General features: G+C 46.0%; 1 long non-coding RNA gene across 1 annotated transcript; it reads right to left on the bottom strand.

The window, feature by feature from the left end:
- Positions 1-26: 26 nt before the first annotated feature.
- LOC102556271 (uncharacterized) lies at positions 27-2,448 on the bottom strand. The gene is made up of 4 exons (XR_005502017.2): positions 2,101-2,448; positions 1,886-1,977; positions 1,183-1,299; positions 27-752 (listed from the first exon to the last, which is right to left on the bottom strand). It is a non-coding gene; the product is annotated as an uncharacterized LOC102556271 (long non-coding RNA).
- Positions 2,449-6,075: the final 3,627 nt, after the last annotated feature.

Here is a 6,075-nt window from a genome sequence, read left to right as displayed (position 1 = left end):
AAGTATAGATACTACCAAAGTCCAACTTGATGAACTGATGAGTTTTATTGAGGCTACTTACAGGAATGTAGGTCAGGAGTTACTTACAAGAGCAGAAATGACTCAAGACAGCTGTATCACCCCAGCATGGGTGACAGCTCACAAAAGCTGAGAACCTACTAGAGCACACTGCACAGCCTACAGGCAGCCCAACAAGTCAGAATGTGTTCTTTCCAAGTGACTCAGTTGATCTATACCTCTTCCAAGCAGCTTGGCTGATTTTTGTTTCTTCTGGGCAGCTGGTTTGGTCTCAAGAGTCTGCTTTGCAGTTGGGCTTGTCTAGGAGTCTTTTTGCAGCTCAGATTTACTTCTCTGAGAGGGACTCAGTTTTTATTGCCTACTCTGGCAGGGAGGGGCCTACTGAATCTGTTCAGTTTCAAGGACTTCCTGAAACTATTTTGAGTTGTTTACCTTAAGGAGCTTCCAATCAAAATGTTTCAATCTTGGAGAAAACTGTTAAAAAGCAGGTGGGCCCAGACAAACCCTTGTGCTGGTAGTGAAGGAAGACAGTGGATTAAATTAGAATAGTGGATTAGTTGCTAAAGTTCCAGTAGGCTTGTGTTCTCAAGGGTTTATATATTGCAGGCTTGGTCCCCAGTGTGGTAAAGATGAGTTAACAGAAATCTTAAGAGGCAGAACCCACATGGAATGACTTAGTCATTAGGGCCACTACCCTTCCTTCAGCATCACCGTGACCTCTAAACAGAAGCAGCCTGTTTTAAAGGAGAAAATGGAAATTTAAAAATTTTATATACTGGTACATTTCCAGGCTGGTTTACAAAGAAAACTTATAGTATATTAGTTCAGAACTATACATCAAAATATACTTATTCAGATTCTAATTTTACAAACTTACAATGAAAGAAATACAAATTTTAAACATGACCTATTCAGAAGAACAATTGTGAGGTAATCAAAATATCAGCCCCAGATTTTCTTCTTTAAGTATATAAAATTCCCATAGACTTCATAAGAATTCCTTTTCAAGAGCCAAAAATTTCCTCTTAAAAAGGGCAGCTAAGCTATCATCAGACACAATCAAAGATAGTAAGAATACCAAGAAATAGAAAAACTCTGTACAAGGGAATACAGATAACACAGGTATTCCAATCACTTTATGTGCCTTCGGTTTTTGCCACTTACCTATGAGCGAGAGTACTTGCCTGACTGTGGAAATGTATTATACCCTTCCTCATGGGTGACAAGGTTCCTATAACAGGAACGGGGGAGAGAAGTCACCGTCATGTTCCGAGGAGGGACCTGAGTTATAGAGAAAGACTGCTGTTTGTTTTCCCTGACAGTAGCTTTTCCTAATAGTTCATTTGTGTTTCTCTTCTAAAAATGCTTTGATCAAACCAGCTGAAGGATGATCAGATGAGAGGGGTGACTAATGAGTTTGTTCTGTCTAGTTGGTCGTCAGGCTCTGGAGGCCTGATCTATTACCACTGCACCCAGACACCCAAATCCAGTGAAACACAGGCCTTAACCCCAGGCTGCCCCTTTGTCTTTTTTCTTCTGGTTTAAGCAGCTCTGTGGCTGCAGGGTGTCAATCTCTCCCAACACTTTCCGAAAGAGCTCATTTTGAAAAGTGTGATACCCAGGTCCTCCATGTACTCATTTGGAGCCTGAGCCCTCTCCCTCCTTCTCTCCCCTTGGATTTACATCTGCCCCATAAAAACTATCTTCGAATGGCACGTCAAAGACTGTGGCTGACTTTACCCTCTTGGTCAACTCTTCTTCTAAAGTACACGAGTCTTCTCTTGTCATTGCTATCTGGGATCTATCTTTACATTCAACCTGGTACATACAGACAGCAACTGAGCCTAGGTATTTCCCCCAGAGTTACCGCCAGGGCCACGTGACTCGGATGACTTCTCCCTCAGCGGAAGGGCCAGCTTTACACGGCCTTAGCTCACAGTATCCTCAGGGAATATGCATCTGCCAAAGACATAAAACCAACCCAAATGTGAGTCCCAAAACTTGTGAGAAAGCCGTCTCTGTGGATTGAATGGTCCTCAGGAAGCATCACAGCTATGGAGAGACGGCCATGTCATTGCAAACCTTGTATGGGGGTTGTTAGATGATGGCCCCTCCAGCTCCTTCAGAGGGTTTCAGTTCATCATGACAGGTCAGCTCCACTTTCGGTGGATGAAGGCCGCTCACAGCATGCTGGACCAGGAAGCAGAAAGCAAGATAGGAGCCAGGCCCCTGCATTCCACTAGCTAGGCCCTATCTCAGAGGTTCCGGAAGCTCTTAAAATAGCATAACCATGTGAGAACCATGTGTTTAAAGCATGTGGCAGTTGGTTACATTTTAGATTTAAGCCATAGCTTTCTTCAGTGAGATTAAGGCTGATCTTAAGGAGTTAGTTCTTTCAAGAGTGGGCCCTAGTGCCTCATCTCCAGCATGTGTTTGTTATCTCTCTTGGGCTCTCAGAGGGGCTCCAACGGTGCTACTGGACAGCATGTGGCCCCTCAACCTCAAGGCTCTACAAAATGAACTTTCATTTCTCTCTTCTTCCACAGAGGCCATGACAGGAGGAGGGCTTGACATTGGTATAAAATGTGATCTAGGCCCTGATACTGAGCCAAACCCTCCCGTGACTGAGAGAAAAGAAGCGGCAGAGGAGGCTCTGGGTAACCAGAAGGATGTGTTCCCAAGCCAATAGCCCAGGGGAAGCCTGGCTCAGGCCAAAAGGTGCTGTCCTTCTGTCTGACACCATTTTTAGGACATGGTGACATATTCTAGGGACTCACTTGGCCCTGCAGAAAGTACAGAGCATACCTAGTGAGTTCGTGCTGTAGGTCTGACGTTTTAGCTGGCCCAGGGCCTCGGGATCAGCTTAGAGGATCTATTTAATGCTAGACTGCCGCTTCTAGCTTCTTTGCCAGGAGTAACCAAAGCTCAGCCATCTCTGCCTGCCTGGGCCTTGGCTCCTAAATCTGGCCACTCAAAGCTGCCATGGCCTCTGAATATCGGACACTTTCCTGCACATGCTCAGCAGCTGCACGGAAGTTAAACTTAGCCTGTAGTTAATGTCAGGGACTCTCAAGCTCTTTCCTGAGCCCAGAGGCCTCCTTTTACTTCCTGATGAGGATATGAACACATCCCCCAGGGATAGCTGCTCATTAAAGAGCTTTCCTCCATCCTGCCCCACCTGCTTGACCCCTTCCTCATAGGATCTCCCTTTCATTCAGAATGTTAGTCTGGGGCTTGCCCATCTGTTCCATTTATATACTTTTAATTTGTTACGTTTGTTTATTTTGATGGAATCTTACTGTACTCAGGTTAGTCTCAAATTCCTGGGCTTAGATGATCCTCCTACCCCACAATTTCTAGCAGCTGCAACTACAGAGGTGTGTAGCCAGCTTTTCCCCTGCCTGTAGACAGAGTCTTACTCTGTAGCCCTGGCTGCCCTCAAGTGCACCATCCTTCTCCATCTACCTCAGCTTCCCACTGTTGGAATTGCAGCTGTGTGGATATGCACCACCACCCGATCTTACCACCTATTCCAGATTCACATCCTGTGCAAAGACAAGATAATCCCTCATTTAAAGAGAGCGTGCGGAAGTCTTCAGTGCTATGACCATGTGTCAGGGAACCTGTCCAGCCATCCCGTACTCCATTTTCAGTATTTAGCAAATTATATGAGTCATTCAACACTTCATTATAAAAGAGGCTCAACGAGTAAATGTAATGCTTTAAAACGGGGGAGGTGGATAGATGGCTCAGCAGTTAATAACATAATACTCTGCTCTCGTAGTGGACCTGAGTCCAGTTCCAAGCATCACACTAGGTGGCTCACAAGCATCTGTAACTCCAGCTCCAGTGTCGATGCCTCTGACCTCTGTGGGTGCCTGTTGTGCTTGTGTGCATGCACCCACACAGACATACATACATAACCACACAGACATAATACATACCCACACAGACATACATACATACCCACACAGACATACATACATACATACCCACACAGACATACATACATACCCACAGAGACATATATACATAACTAACAATAATAAAAATGAACATTAGGCAGACATGATGGTATACACCTTAACCTGCACTTGGGATGCAGAGGCAGATAAGTCTTTGTGAGTTTGAGGCCAGCCTGGTCTACATAGAGAGTTTCAGGCCTGCCAGGGCTACATAGTGAGACATGGTCTTAACAACAACAGTAACAAGTCGTCTTTTAAAATGGACTTGTCTAGGAAGCGCAAGGCCCTGGGTTCGGTCCCCAGCTCCGAAAAAAAAGAACCAAAAAAAAAAAATGGACTTGTACTGGATGGTTTTTCCCAACTACAAACTGCCTTAATTGTTCAGAGCCCCATCCTTTGGCCCTGTGAACCCCAGGTATGCCAAGTCTGACTTGGGTAGAGAAGTGGTCCTGAGCCAGGCTGACGATACAATTCTTCCACTAAGTTTTGACTTGGTTGTGGCATTGGCTTCCAATCTGGAGTCTGACTCCGGAAAGTCCCTTCCCTGCCTCAGTTTCTCTACCTGCCAAATAAATGGGTTATCTTTGTCAGCCTTCCTGCCCCCAGGCTAGGAAGAAGCTTGCTTTGTTTTTTTTCCTGAGGAAATCTCACCTTCAAAGTGCTGCATTTTTATTACAGACATTTATGGAAACAATGGTGGCAGGCAGTGATTGTCTTAATTATGATAATTAAGGAGAGAGAGTGGGTAGAGAGAACCTGCTTATTTACCAAATCCTCAAAGGTCCTCAAAGGTGTCAGTCTTCCCCTGCCCTCCCCCAAAACCCCAGAGCTGAAACATAAACTCCTACACACACACACACACACACACACACACACACACCTCTTTTTAACATCTTCAATGGCAGTTTCTATTTGCCTAACAGATAAGTTGTATCAGGTTTGGTGAGAAGCTATTTCCATCCTGCAAGATGGGGGTTCAAACAGCCAGAACCTAGGTGAGGAAGAGTAGGTTAGCAGGGAGGGTGGCGGGCAGGGCCGGGTGGCTCTTCAGCACAGTCAGGGGCTAAATTAGCCAGGTACCCTTCACATACCAGTGCTGGGCTGCAGGGGACAGTGGGTCTGGTATACTGCCTCGGTACCAGAGCTCCACAATCCACTTCTCACCACAGCCTTGATCTTCATCTCTGAATCATCCTTTAATGAAGTCCTGTTTTCACTCTGTACCCGGTTATTAAGTGGACCATTCCTTACATGACAGTGCACTATTGTCCCCCCTCAATTCTGAGAGAACTGTGGGGGTAACAGTGGGAAGGGCAAGGCTGCTCCTGTGAGCTCAGCCCTAACTTTATCAGTAACCTCACCAGGGCAGCCCGCCCACCCCTCAGACCAGTGCTGAACTGAGCTGGGCTCCCTCCAGGGAAGCCCGCACATTTCTATTACCTTTTATTTCTAAAGGCAGAATCTCATGTAGCCTGGGCTGGCCTTGAACTTGCTATTTAGCTGCAGATGACCTTGAACTCTCCATCCTCCTACCTAAATCCCCAAGTGCTGGCATTGCCGACCCTCACCACCACACCCAGTTTTACACAACGCTGGGAATGGAACCCAGGGCTTTGTGCTAGCCAGTCACTCTACCAACCAAACTACATCCCCACCCCTTCTGCTACTTCTTTACCTGCCAGTTAACCAGTGTGTAAGTCACAGGATCGAAGATGCTCAGTTGAGCGAAAGAGAACTAAAAAGTGCCGTGATGGGTCAGCGAGATGTTCCTCAAGTACAGTACAAGCATTTGTTACACAACCCTGACAATGTGAGTTGGGAATCACTTTTTAAAGGCCAGATATGAGAGGGTAAAGGTGTGGGTGCCAACCCTGCTGGCCTGAGTTTCATCCCCAGGACTTAAGTAATGGAAGGAAAGAACCAACTCCTGCAAGTTGTCCTTTAACCACCACATCCCCACACACATAAACACACACTCAAATAAATACATGTAATAAAACAGTTGGCTTTAAAGCCAGATGTGGTGGCAAGAGTCTGCAATCCGGACACTCCTAAGTCAAGATGGGAGGCTGAGACAGAACTACCCAGAAGC

Source organism: Rattus norvegicus, chromosome 3 (genome assembly GCF_036323735.1).
Source record: "Rattus norvegicus strain BN/NHsdMcwi chromosome 3, GRCr8, whole genome shotgun sequence".
In the NCBI taxonomy this organism is placed as follows: Eukaryota; Metazoa; Chordata; class Mammalia; order Rodentia; family Muridae; genus Rattus; species Rattus norvegicus.
This window is presented reverse-complemented; position numbering and strand designations above follow the sequence as displayed.